General features: G+C 34.8%; 1 protein-coding gene and 1 long non-coding RNA gene across 19 annotated transcripts in view; one reads left to right on the top strand and one right to left on the bottom strand.

Moving 5' to 3' along the window:
• MEF2C (myocyte enhancer factor 2C) overlaps positions 1 to 14983 on the bottom strand; it is a 170420-nt gene that overhangs the window by 152127 nt on the left and 3310 nt on the right. For 4 of the 18 annotated variants that reach the window (XM_032156868.2, XM_032156866.2, XM_032156869.2 and 1 more), the window contains exon 1: positions 11863 to 12155. The exons of 3 other annotated variants lie outside the window; for them this stretch is intronic. The gene's annotated coding sequence lies outside the window, so the exon portion shown is untranslated. Of the gene's footprint in view, positions 1 to 9821; positions 9921 to 11862; positions 12303 to 14983 lie in introns of those variants that run through there. 11 more of the 18 variants (XM_058440730.1, XM_032156877.2, XM_058440728.1 and 8 more) reach the window with 5 other exon arrangements.
• Positions 12302 to 14983, top strand: part of LOC116471015 (uncharacterized) — a 68208-nt gene continuing 65526 nt past the window's right edge. Inside the window, exon 1 of the long non-coding RNA XR_009214102.1 lies at positions 12302 to 12400. This is a non-coding gene — a long non-coding RNA (uncharacterized LOC116471015). The remainder of the gene's footprint in view (positions 12401 to 14983) is intronic.

Genomic DNA, 14983 nt, shown 5'->3' with positions numbered 1-14983 from the left:
AAATTTATTCTATACAGTATACAATGCAAATTTTAAACTGAAGATGAAGTTGTTTAATAGATTAGTAGTCTGACTGAAGCAGCTGCAGTCAAAAAAAATTCTGGTGATTAACAGCCATTTTCCAGTAATCATAACCCTGGAAAGGGCTACTAAGTAGGGGGAGGGGGTTGCAGATGGGAATAATTCTCTAAGCCCATGTGCCTTAGAGGGCTCCATCATCTTCATGCAGACTTATTATTATTATTATTATTTTTAAATTAAAGCTTTTAGAGGCGTCCTTGATTGCAGTGTTGGGAGCTGTCCATGCTGTTTTACCATAGGGAAGTCCACTCTGCAAGTATTCCTTGTGCTGAGCACTCTTATCCAGGCATTAAAACAGAGTTAGAAAAGAAAGCTGAAATGCAAGGTGCACACTAAAGGGGCATTATTCAAAAGCATGATAACAATTTCAAGTGGTTGCAACTAGCCAGGTTGTATAAACTGGGCATGTCTCATCGATATTACCTGACATCCAAAATATGAATTTTTTTGAGAAACCATGTGAACAGAAAAGCTGAACAAAAGGGGTTCCCTGCCACCAGTAATACTCACATTTTTTAATCTACATTTTACCTAAATTTGTTTGCGTTATCAGAAGGTATAATCCTCAGGTACAATTCTGCATTTTCTATACTTTATGTTTTTTTCTCACATAAATAAAAATACCCAAATTAAGACAAGTTCACTTATTCATCATCTCAAAGTTGATAAACTGTGGTCATAATGAATAAGCCCTCAAATCTAGAGAAAAATAGGATAATAAGGGTACCATTTGCTGGTTATATTTTCTTTTCAGATAAAAAATGCATTTCATCTTTATGGGAAAATACAATTCATTCATTTATTCAACAAACATCTATAGAGTACCTATTATATGCAAGAGTTATTGCGAAGGAATATAAAGATGAAAAGAACACACATTCATCATAAATTAATTCCATCTCTACATATAATCAAAGTTGTCTAATAAGAAAAATAAACAAAGATTATTAATGTATACAAAAGTGGATAATACTAAGAAAAAAACCTAGAACTCCTGGCGACGCTGGTTTCACCATTAAAATCATCTAATTACTGTACATGAAACACTTCCTCCAAACTGAACTTTCATTAAGACTAAGGAATAATCTACCTGCAATTCAGAACTTTGAGTAAATGACTTTTAAAATTCATGGATGGTATTATTTTGTTTCTTTGGTTCCATTTCTGGTTCTAAAAATAATATGATACTTATTTAATAACATCTAATCTGTGAAAGGTTTTGATTTTCTTGGAGAAAGAAGTATATTGAACTTAGCAATCATTAGAATTGACCCACGACTGTGTAAGAATTAGAGACTTGCTCTGAATGTGACCCAAATTTAATGGACTGAAAGTATTATTGAAAAATAATTTTTAATAACCATCCCACCAAAAATTTCTAAATGATCATCAGCAGAAACTTAAAATGACTAAAATATAGTACAATGCTATGATAATAATTTAATAATTACTGATCATTTACTATGTATCTGCATTATGGTTTTATATCCTAGTAAATCCTTTAAAAACTTTAAGAGGTGGATGATTTTATAACTCCCATTTTACAGATCCTGGAATTGGGGCTTTCTGGGCATTAAAACACCTGCCTAAAACCACTAACCAGTAAATGGGAGGCTGGCTTTTGAACCCAGTTTTGGTCGTTGTTCTTAATCATTATTCTTTATTGTTTATGGACATGTTTGTCTAATAGCATAACATGTAGAATCAAAGAAATGATATTAAGTGTGGAAATGGGGTCTCCAAACTCTTTATGCTTGTTTAAACGATCTTTTCTCGAGAGTGTATCTACATCTTTTCATGCTTTGTATCTCTCTCTCTCTGCCGTCCCACACCGATGCTTCCCACACCGTACACACACACACACATACACACACACATACACACACACTCACACCGTTGGAGTTCTGGCCTAACACTTACTTCATAGAGCAACCTAAAAGGCATAATGTGGTTGAAGTTGTCCAATAATTGTGCCACTTCCTGGGAGTTCATGAAGCTGTTCGTGTTTGCCACGAATATACCATCCAGTGACTCTAAAGCTGCTGTTGTTCTTTACAAAGACATGATCCTATAGCCCTGACTGTTTCAAGATCAGTGTCTGCAGTTCTTTCAAGACATGGCATTGGGCTGTGATGAACCACATCAGTTTCTCAAGTGTAAGGAGGTAAGTTAGCATCTAAAACAATTCTGTCGCCCATGTGTAGTCAAAACAAGTTAAAAGTGCACTTGCTTTCACAATACCAAATACTTTGAAGCAAGAAGGAAGCTCAGACAGGAGAGAATCCAAAACAATGAAAACGGAAGGAAAAAACACCGAAGTCAAGAATTCTCTGATTTTTTTGAAGCAATAAAATGAGAGAAGCACAGGGAAAAATCACATAGCGCTCACTCTAAATCAAGCAAGATCAGTCTTGGAAGGGATATTGCCGATTCATTTCAACCCAAGAGTCAACGGGAAACAAATAATGGGTATTGAGTATCTTACTCAGCCTTCTGCAAATCTATCAATGTCATCACGGATTTTTTTTTTTTTTTTTTGGTTTATGTAAGGGGGGAAATATTCAAACATGAAATGAAAGAAAAAAATAGTCAAAATTATTTACTTTAACTTCTAACCTATATAGAGCCTAAGTGGACTTCCAATAAATACTAGAAATAAAAAAATAGATTCACTTAAAAATAGACAAATTTGTTAGACTTCATTTAGTTAAGAAAAATCATCCAGAATAAATTAGGTCCGGATTTATATACTACCTTTTAAAGATATTAATGTTAATTGTAATAGAAGGGTGAAAAGATCTACTTTTTAAACCACATAAACCTTTACTAAAAGGTCACCCAACAACTTAAGAAGACTCCTCAAATATGGATGAAAATCCGGTACCTTAAAGCAGTAATTGTTTTAATGGTTAACAGAGTTTAAAATTTCCCAAATTCTTGACCAGAGAATTACCTACTAGGCGAACCTCTAATAGAGTCAATGTTTTAATCGGGTATAGTTTTATCATATTTAAATAGCAAGATAGCTTATTTTCTATTTTAAAATTTCCATTCCATACACGTGTTCAATAGTTGAAACTTTACAATGTATCTGACAATATTTATCAACGGGTATGATTCAAATGATCCTACTGTTCCAGAGAATTTCCAAGAAAATAAAGAAATCTCTTACAATAGCCTAAATAGAAACATAGTTTTAATCTGAATTTTTAAATATGTGTAATTTTCTAACAAATAAATGTCAAAAAGTATTGACTCATATATATATTAGCATTTACAAAACAAAGCTTAACACTTTTTTCCTCCCTTGCTAATGGGCCTTGAAAAAGTGCCAGGTGTAGGAATATGCCATTGTTATCATATTCTTATAAGCTGCCTAATACATTTTTTAAGATCTATGTTGTATTAATTTCTTAACAATTTGTCGGGAACATTTGCATTCACAGAAAAATAGATGCTTGATATTTAAACATAATTAAAATTATCATTCTTATCTATTTAAGTTTCAAGAGAAATAAAATTAAATTACACTTAACTGTTGGTGTAATTTGGTAAATTTCATATAGGCAATTAATAATTAGTGTAGTGGGTTAACGACTAAACTAACATTTATACACTATTCATATACTGTTAAATCAATAATTTAGTTTAAAAATAAAATTAGAACAAATATTTATTAAGTGGTAACACTTTCTCCTGAAGGCTCCCATTTAATACATTTCTAAAGAAGAAGGCTAGTTTTAGAAAGGTGTGCTGGCAATAATCTGATTGCACCTCATACAAATGAGAATTCTACTGATTGAAAGGAGCCATGGCAGCTAGAAATTATTTTTTAATAGGATTTTTTAAAAATCACATAGGTAACAGTTGAAAATGTAACTGGTAATTAAAGCCTGCTTCTTAACAAATTTTTACTTTATTTTTTAAGGAGAAGTACAAGCTTTTAGACTATAGTTTCAGATACAAGGAATATTAATGCAAATATTTAGAAGTCAATTTATTTTGCATGGTATTATACACATTACTTACACTGTACCTTTCAAATGAAGAACATAAAACACATCTGAAAACTAAAAGCTCACATTTTCTCCCTCTGTACTCTGTATTTTGACCTAATAATCATTTACAGTGTGGCTGTTTATCAATAAAAATTTTTGCAGCACCACACATTGTGGTGGAACGTTGCTATTTCCCGAGATAAGTACAAAAAACCTCAATGCTAATTTGCATCACAAAATGATCTAACATATCTGGAATATAATGCACAAGCTTCATTGAAAAGAAACCATTATATTTTTCTTTGCGAAACAAAAAGTACAGATATCTGAATGGGTCTGGGTGTGCTGGAGGTAGGGGGTGGGGAAGAGGTCTCATTTTCTATCTCACACCTATTGTTTTATGTATTCTAAACTGCTATATGGGAATAAAAAGGAAACATACTGAATCCACTTTGCAGTTAATGTCTTAGTAATTTAAGAGGCAGAATTTTCAAGTTAAAGAAGGGAAACATTATGCTTTTCCTTTCCCAAAGCTATTTCCCCTATTTCCCAGGAAGAAGGCCCTCTGTTCCTCACCCTATGTAGGGGGAAATAAAGGACATTACTTAGGGCTGAAATCACTCCGAGACAGAAGAGGGGAAGTTTATGATGTGGCACTGTGCACAGTATCTGGTCTGCAGCCAGGAAGTTTTCATTTTGTAGCTCTGCTGCCAGTACCTGCCCTGCATATTCAGGAATAAAAATATACCAGAGCTCTACCTGAAAAACTGTGGATGTTACAAAGAATTAAAAGAGTTTATTTTTCTTTCTTTATCCTGACTGTAATTACTGTTTTTAAAAAAGAAAGAGCTGAAACTATAGTAACTGGAGTTTTTTTTTTTTTTTTCTTTTTAAACTCCTCAAACTACCTTCCCACAAAGCCATTTAAGTTAAATGGTACATTTACAGACTCACCTACATGAAGGACATAACTTAAAACATCTGCTTAGACACATACGTTCTGTTCAGATATAAAAAATGTGGCAAAAATTTTTAAAAATATAGGACCACTATATTCTTAAAATGTGTGTTCTTCTCCGTGTGTGTGTTCATTCATTCAAGAGATCTTTGACTGCAATTAGGTAGTCGGTCCTATAAAGGCTTCCTTGTGTGACCGTAATTTCTAAAAGTAAAATGCTCCAGTGAATACTTCTGCTAAATAATCACATCTTAAAATTACCTTAAAGAAATTCCAATCCCTCATGTTACATTAAGCAATAATGCCAGTTTTCCATAATATGCCTTGGTTGTACCACCTTATTCAGGGTCAACAATTAATTAGAAGACAAAAAGTATAAATTGCGTGTTTATTAAGTAGCAGACAAATTTCTTTGTCTGTCTCAACGTATTTACATTAATGAATTTATTTTCTAATTTTGAAAATAAACAAGCATATTTAAGCCAATGCTGCCTGTCTTCGGGGTTTGGGGAAGGATGCACATTCTCTTGCTATCCTTCTAACTTGCTGAAAGAATCACAGGTGTGAAAAAAAGACGGGGATAGTTCTTGGCTGTTTTTTAAAAAAACACTTCACATTCTATCAAAATACCATATCCACCTCTTTTTTAATCCAATATGCTAAGAATCCACAGTATCTGAGAGCAATTTATATGAATTCTTCATGTGCATCTTATCTACGACAACAAGATAGAAGAGGAAAACCAGACCACCACGCTCATGATGCTATTTGGAAAAAGCAGGTTCTCAAAAGGGACTGATTCAAAGATCAGTTAGTTCCTCCAGCGTCTAAAAACAAGTTTTGGGTACTTAATTTAAATCACTGCTTGAGGACTTGCACTGTCATTCTACATGAATCCCAACCACTTGCAGGAGGAACAACATTGCTCCATTCATTTCAAATTTACAGCATTAAGAATTAATAAAGTCTTTATAATGTCTGCATTATTTAAGAGTAATGATTCCTGAAGAAATCTGCCTGTAACAGGTTTACTGTTTTTATTGCTTGCAATGTCATCAATTTCCTTTTCAATGCCCTCAAAAGATTCTCTTCATGTACTTTGAACTTTGTTTACATTGGCTGTATTTTAAAAATATATACCAAGATTTAACTTGTACAATAAAATGACAATGTACAGCAAATGAATTATGGTGATGACAAATAAATGTTACTCATATCACCTAAAACTAAACCATGAATTTATATAACGTGTATCACATAATTTCCATATTTAATAGGAATATGATTTTTTGCAGTAAACATTAATATAGGATCAAAGAGATGTGAGATAATAGTATATTAAATAGCCTTTTCTATAATCTTATTTTTACAATGGTATTCTTTGTCATAGAACATTCTTTAATTATTTTTCTTACACAGACAAAAATAACAAAAGAACATCAATGCCATCTTCATATTCTTAAAAGAGAGGGGTAAGGAATGAATGCTTCCAGCACCCTTTATTTTGTTATGCCTCAATATTGTCTGTAAAGTAACATGGTTACTAAAAAATTCTTGATTTGAGCAAGACCAAAATTATTACAGTGTACTTTACAGTTATTTCACGCATGAATGTTAAAACATACTGAAATTATAAAACTTTCATAGACTTTTTTTCAGTATTCAGGGTAAGATAGGTTGTCAATAAGAGCTACTTTAAAAAAAACTGACAATTTTCTTTGCTCACTAACTATAGGAGATCATTGCAAATTATTTTCTTTCTCATGCTGCTATTCACTTACATACTGCATATTTGCTTCAATTCTCCAAGGGAAGAAATGTGGCTCTTGTGGGAAAGGTCCACCCCTTTCTACATGTTTGCTTCCTTGAACGAAAGGAACACACCCCTTACATTCTTTGAAATGTGTCCAACAATTGGAATAGCACTGTATTATTGACTAAATTAGAAAATCTTAAGTGATAGTCAAATATTGTTAATACACTGTGTATTTTGAGTCAGGAGAACTAAATGACACATACACAGATAACAGAAATGAAGTTCAATCTAGTGTCTACACTTGGATGCTTTAGAATGTTTGTGTTAGTAGAAGAAACTCATGAATGTTTTTGTGTACATGTATGTTGTATGACACCTCAGGAAGAGGCCCATGAATGTTACAAGTTTTTGACTGCCTCCTTTCAATTTAAGACCCATTAGAGGAATGACCCCTTTCTTTCATAAGTATATTAGAGAAAAAATATTTAAAAATTTAGGAAGTAGAATCAGAGAGCTGTTTGAAATCACAAACGTGCAAAAATATCAGAGGTCTACGCTTATCATCCTAATGGCACAAAACTCACACCAAAGTTGATACCCACTAACTTCTACCTCATTAAGGCAAGCTGCTGGTCATTGGATATTATGTTCTAACAAGACTTCCCTTTATGTAGAATAATATATTTCCTTCCAAGGCAAGTTTTTCTTTTGTTGTTATTTTCTAATAAAGTAATATACTCCATATTTATAGAAAATTTTGCATTTATCTTTGATTTTATCTTTCTAAATATTCTTTTTCTTTATTCCACTTTTACAAAGAAATTTTCAAGTGTAAAGACACAGCAGGCAAAAAAATTATATCTCTTTTAAGATATTTTAGTGTTTAAATGAAATGGATAGTCCTTGTGCAATTTATCAGGCATTTCAGAATGAACCCAACTATATAATTCCCAGGCCTACAAAATGGAAGCTTTGCTATTTGCCTATGTTTCTCACTTGAAATAAGAGTGAATATAAAGAGTGAATATATAACTGGAACTGAAGGTAATAAACTTGTTAAAACTTAGTAAGATATTGTGATGGTCAAAGAAAACCTGCAAGTGCATGCCACAAATCCACTCAGATGAAACATCTCATTCACTAAAGTTTTCTATCTTATTATAATAGTGCGCAGAAAATTAAACACATAAATATTAATTTTATGTATCACAGATGATGTAGGCAATGAAAATGCAATGTTTACATTTATGGGTGACTCATTAGTGTTTTATTGTGTGAAACACTAGGAGGCATCAGTTGGGTAAAAAAGGACTTCAATTTTAGAAGAAGCAAGAAATTACTGTAAAGTTGGGTGTGTAAGAAGTTAAGATTTTCAAAATGTTATTATGTAAACCAAAACTTTATTCTCTGAAATAAACTCTCAAAACATCATATTCTATTGTAAAGAATGATCTTTCTATAACATTCATGAAATATATATATTTTATATATCTATATAAAATTTGACCAATGAACTTTTATGAAGATATGTTTCAGATATATGGATTCATAACTATATAATTACACATTTTTATGTAGAATATATTTGGTAACAGAATAACATAATGGATATTGACTATTATGCATTTTTTGCTGAATTACTCAATAACATGAGTGTATGTTTTATTTCTGGCAAATTCTGTTTTGTGCTCTTTATAACGCCTCTGAAAATGTCTAATGCATTTAAGCCTTACAATACCTGCTTCATGTAAGCAGACAATTTAATGTTTGTTCATAAAGAAATGATGGAACTTAAAATTTACACAATGAAGACATACATAAAAAAGGACATGTTTTCTCTTACTTCACTACTGAAAGCCTGTCATTTGAAAACTGAATTTTCCATTGTTTGAAGGGTTCATAATGATGAAGCAACAGGGTCAAAGTATACTTATCTAAGCAATCATTTGAAATTGAGCGTCTTGCCATTCCTCAACAATCAGCTTTTATCTTTGATCTATCAAAATAACATGTGAACTATGTAATCTGCCTTTTGTAAGGTGCATAGACTCTGTTGTTCCTGGTTTTGTGAATCACCTCTGTAATCTGGTTTGATTTCCTAAAGGTGACAGATCTCGGTGAACAGTCAAGCTTTACTGAGTGCAAGACAGTCCACGCGCCTATGAGATTAAGGTACAGTGCTAAGGACGGGGATCTTAATTACCTATCTTTCCACATGCAGCATACTGATGGAACAACAGTGATTAAATCATTTCATCATGTCTAGGCAATCACCACATTAGTATAGAATGAATACGTGTATTTTGATAAGTTTTAGATATTAATTTGTGTGGTATTTTCTCAGAGGATGTGCTTTTGAAAAAGAAGTGTAACTTTATTAATAATCTCTTAACAGTTCATCTTGTGACCATTAATTGCATATTAAATTCTTCCATGTTGCTTCGAATCATGTCCCCAAAGCCAGAATTCTCTGTTTAATAACTATGTCTTTGTTGTTACGTAGCACAAGTATTGCTGCACAGCTATTTCCCCATTTTTGTCACTTTCTGAGATTTCATAGACTCAAATTATACCACACTTTAGAGTTGAGAAATAAAACCACAAAATATACTACAATAAACAGAAGAAAGTTTTAAAAGATAATGTTAAGATATGCTAAGGAGTTATTCAGTGCTGTTCTTTATAAAAGAAGTTTAAATACAATAAAGTATTTATTAGAAAGATACGTTTGCAGTGTTATGCAATTTATTGATTCCGTTAAGTTAGGGCCAATGAAAAAATTTCAGGTATCATTTCCCCCAAATTTTTCAAAATGAACATGTTTACAAAGAAGAAAAGAGGCAAGGTGCCTCTTGTTATCTAAGTTTCATGGAGTTATCCAGTATTAATGTGCTTCTATCTTGAAAAGTTAATATCTGTGATTGCACACTTTTAAAATATGAATAGCTCAGAAAAGGTGGGAAACTGTTTTTATAATAAATTGCTCATTTGTTATTGAAATAAAAAATTAACATTTAATAAAACTTACACTTGAATATTTTCTTTCAATATATTCCACATGCACAGCAATCAGGATGTAAATGGTGTAATTAATGAATGAAGTAAAATGCTGCCTTTCCTAAGAAGTCTGAAAAAAAGCCAAACATTCCAATGCTGTGTGAGTTATATTAATAAAAATAGTAGGTTTTTATAAAATTTAGTAAAATTTGAAGTAAAGATAACAGCCACCTACTGTCTCCTTGACGGGAGAACCAAATTTTAAGCAAATGTTATGTTTAAAGACTGTTTTGATGAAAACTTTTAGAATTGAGTTAGTAGCCGAATACATAGCTAAGTGTACTTTTCTACAAATAGAATGAGATATTTGATTTAAACTATTTCTTTCCTCTTGAAATAGGATGTTAGATAGGGGTATACCATTTTACCTATCAAGTTCTGAGTCTTGCTTTAGAACTACTTCTTTTAACTTAAATAATTTCATGCATACACTGGAAGACAATAATATGGCTTTTCAGCTGCATTATCTTTAATTGAAACTGATGGAGAAACAAAAATACTGCTTATACCATATTGGTACATACTGAATGTTTTTAAAGACTAGCCAAAACTGACATTATTTTTTAAAATTAAATAAGATGTTTTAGTTTCAAATTAGAGATTGTTGATCTATTTAAAGCTAAAATTGGTATGCAATACGAGGTTAAACGGGGTTCACAGGTGGTCACATTTCCATGTCCTACCAAGTCTCTAGGGATTGGAGTTATTATACTCCACATAAACATCTTTACTCTGCAACCACAATTCCATTGCAAGGTGCCAGTGAAAGTAGGCTGGTCACTTTTTTTTTTTTTTGGACTGGTATAATGAGGTGGCTGGAGTTTCCTTTATAGCACTTAGAAATTATATGCAGTCCCCAAGCATTTCATAAGACAGTTACTATTAGAGTTAGTTTCAGATTCACAATAGTAAAACGCACTTTGTGTCAAAGCAATTCTCCACTGAGGACCGGTTAAGGAACTGGCAGAGAGCCCAATTGTACTTATTATACTGTCAGCATTTGCATATAAAGTATTTTGTACAAAAGACACGCATTCCTAAAATGTGACCAAAAAAAAGGCTTTCCCCAACGAATAAGAACTACTGGACTTAGAATAGTCAGAAGTGATTCAGATATAAAATTTCCTTTAAAAATCAATAGCCATGTTCAGGGAAGGAAGGTAATATTAGCATTAAATTTAAATACTTCCATAATATTTAATAATAAAATAAACAATGTGCCACATCTATATATACTTCCTTTGTGACAAACTTTATCATCGAGTTTGGTAACTTTCATTCCAAGTCCAAAGAGAAGGCAATTTAAGTGACTTAACCTTGCTTGCTTTTAAACAGCTATATATTTGACTTGACCTGAACAGCAATCTATATGCTGAAATCGAACGTGAATTGTGAAATGTGTAGACTACCATGGCAGGGATATTACTTTTTGTCCATACCAATTAAGAAGCCCTCTGTCAAGCCAGCACTTTGGTGAGGGAAGGAAATGCACAAAGGTATACTCTGACAGACAGCCATGCTTTAGCTCAAACTAATCCCAAGAATTAGTGGCTCAGAAGCATAACCCAGGGCAAATCAGTGTCTTTGGGGGGATTCATGGGAGCATCTTTCCACAGTGAACTAACTGCTAAATCTTAAGGCATCTACTTCAAGGTCACAGAACATGCTGTGAAATATTAAAATCCACCAGGCTCCACATGCTCCACCATATCAAACATGCTAATGACGTGAACTAACTTCATGAAACTTTAAATACACTGGTGTGACAGGAACGAGTCAGGAGTGATTTCAATAGCTGATGGCAAACGGATACGACTATCTGAAAAGTTACTTTTAGCAACAAACAAGGAAATCATGGAATCTAACGAAAAGAATGCACAACGAGCCTCAACTTCAGCCTTCAAAAAAGGCACAGGGATAGATAAGACACAGTGCCGTGGAATATATTGATGCAGATTTTAGAGACAATACCCGGGTTTTCTATTTCCTCGAGCAATATCAGGGGTACTTACATGAAGGAAGACCCGATCAGATTAGTCCTTGGGATATTTTCCTTTCTTAAGAGAGAGAGAGAGAGAGAGAGAGAAAAAAAAATAACAACAATAATCTTTACTTCGTCCAGCGTTGAAGTGCTTCTCCACCTGATTCAAACATGCAGCCACGGCGACCCACACAGAACCTTCAAAGTCAATCCAATAGCAGCTCGAAGATGTCTGGGTGTACGCGTGTGCTCAAGTGTCTGTGACTGCGAGCAGAGCGAGCAGAGAGCTGGAGACGATGTGTGCGTGTGTGCGCGCGCGAGGGGAGCGCGCGCGAGGGGGGGGCGCGGGGCCGCGCATTCGCGCGCGCCGAGGCCGCTCCGAAGAGGAGGAGGAGGAAGAAGGAGGAGGAAGAGAAGGAGGAGGAAGAGGAGGAGGAGGAGGAGAAAGTGGCTCTCAGCGGCCGGTCGGATTAAAAGTAACCAGACTCGTCCAGAAAACTGCGTCCAGGAAGGAAGTGACAGAAGACGAATGGGAAAAGGAGAACAGCTCACAGCGTTTGAAACATCGCGTAAAAAAGACTGGGGGTGGTGGGGGCGGGGGGGATGGAAGGATACTGGGAGGGGAGGCGGGGGTGGCAGGGAAGACGGAGCACGAAGGGTTGGGGTTCTAAGCAGCACGTCCGATGAAGTGTCTTTTGCCTCCTTTTTTTCCCCCTTTATTTAATTTTGTCCTTGCCTTTGCTTCGCGCTGCCTTTTTCTCTCCGTCTCTCTCTCCCCCACAATCCCAAACCGTTGACTTTCTCCTCGCGAGCTGAAGAAATCATCAGTTTCACTCTTGCAAAAGGGGGGCGGGACTAGACCTCGGAGCATTTTAATAAAACAAACATACAGCAGCTCCCTCCTCACCCCTCCAGTCTCAACTAGATTGATAAATTACTCCACTACACTACTTTAATTATGTATATGGTATGCAGAATAAATCACTGAACATCAGTACCTCAATCAAGCACTTTTAAATGATAATTGCATCTTGGTGAATCAATCTTTCCATTCCTGACATTTTGCTAATTTTAGTTTTACGGTGGGGTAATAGCACATGCCATACGCAAACCTAATGACAATTCTTTATTGCACGAAAAGAAGACAACACGGCGAGCTGCGGCTCCCTGCTCCTCTCCCGGCGCCTCTGCGGAGGACGCTCGGAGAGAACCTAGTCTCCCGCTGCGGCGCGCTCGCTTGCTCTCCGGGGACGCTGCGAGCCAGCCAGCAGGAAAGTCCTTCTAAAGTCGGGATCTTTCCTCTGACCAATAGGAGCGCGACCCTAATAGTTGCTCTTGTGACTTTTCCCCCTTTTGGACACGCGTTAGCCACTTCTCTCTTCCACCGGTCGGTGCGCTCCTCCGTTACTCACGCGTAAAAACCACGGTCCAGGATGTCTGCAGCACTCGATTCCAGCGTGCTTTTCCTGCACGCCCAGAAGTCGCGGTTTTCACCCTGAGAGGTTGGAGCGCTAGAAAGCGAGCCGAAAGGTTTCTCTAATGTTAGTAATGTACGAAATAATAAAATAATTACCAGTATTTGAGATCTCGACTTAATCGCGGGGCCATGAACTTTCTAATCAGTTTGGAAATATTTACCGAGGCAGCAGCTTCCTCGGAGTTCCCCCCTCCCCCCACTCTATCTTTTCCACACCTTACTGGACTTCATCCAGGTCATTAACATGTAAACCAAACCAACTTCCCAAATGCATTAGGCTACCCTAGCCGATAGCTGATGACTTCACTTATCCTGAAGAGTTTCAGCTGCACAGGAAGCAGAACTAGAGACTGATAAGGGAGGATACTTATGTTAAGGTTAAAGCATGATAAACACTTTTCCTTACAAAATAAAAAAAAAAAGCTTTAATATTTAGGAAAGGCTACTAGAGATTGGGCACCTCCCGCCCTAACCAACCATTAATATATACCGTGCCCAGTAAACTCAAAGATAAAATACATCAACTAGTATAGAATAATGAAAAGACAAGATTGCATGCCAGTAGAATTATAGATTACATAATAAACCAAATTATTTTTTAAAAAATATTATGAAAGCAAGAAGGGAAAATTCATAGAACATGGAATGTATGAGAGTAGACAATAGGAGTATATTGAAATATCTAGCTAACTAAAGATATTTCCTCACTTTAGAAAATTCCTTTTAGCACTACGTTTAACCCAATGACTAGTTGTATTTCCTGTTAAGTTCAGCAATATGCCTCCAGACGACTATTTTAATATATGAGGACAGTATGGTTCAAAAAGCCTTCTGCTTCAATGTAGGAGGTATTTGATGTGAGTAGCTTCTCTCAGAAGAGTGGGCTCAACATTTAGGCAACGGTCCCAAGGCTTCACTTGAAAGGGGAAGGTTTATTTTATAGGCAAGTACAACTAGATCTGAACAATCTTCAAGTTCCAGCTCATCATTGTGACTATCAGCACAACTAAGACCATTCCCTCCCTTTTATTATAGGAATGCATCGCAAACTGTCACAAAGCAAAAACCATCTGAAATAGTAGTATTTCTTGCAGATTAGTATTTACAATGTATTTTGTTTGCCGGTTTTTCAAATGTTGAGTTTGTCATTACCATGAATTCATTTTAATAATATGGCAGAGAGCATCTGTATCAGGTTTCCATTCAAAGTACAACTTCTCTGAAAATCCAAAAATTTAAAGGGCAAAGATATTTCGAATACTAAGATATGTCTATATATGGTGGTAAAAATAAAATTAATTTTCTTCAAGATTCACAAAGGTCCTGAAAAAGCAAAGCATTTGAAGGACCATCTAAGTTTATTGCCATAATGCCTAAAATTAATGCAGCGAATTACAACAGTCTATTTGACATGAGCAAACACATAGCCAATACATGAATTTCAGCCCTGCTGTTTTTGATGAATTATAGAGGGTATTTCTGTTTACCACAGTACACTTCAGTTTTAGATTTTCTTTCAAAAGGAAATTATTTTATTTTACCTTTTCATATTTTAAATAATTATTTAATAATACCCATTATAACAAACCCCTAATTATCAATGATACTGCAAACATTCAAAAGTAAGTATAACCCCACACTAGATAATTTGAAAATAATTTGGATCTGGAATGTA

The sequence above is a fragment of the Hylobates moloch genome, unplaced genomic scaffold, assembly GCF_009828535.3.
Source record: "Hylobates moloch isolate HMO894 unplaced genomic scaffold, HMol_V3 SCAFFOLD_6, whole genome shotgun sequence".
Classification (NCBI taxonomy): Eukaryota; Metazoa; Chordata; class Mammalia; order Primates; family Hylobatidae; genus Hylobates; species Hylobates moloch.
The sequence above is the reverse complement of the archived record's forward strand: the minus strand, read 5'-3'. Positions and strand labels throughout refer to the sequence as shown.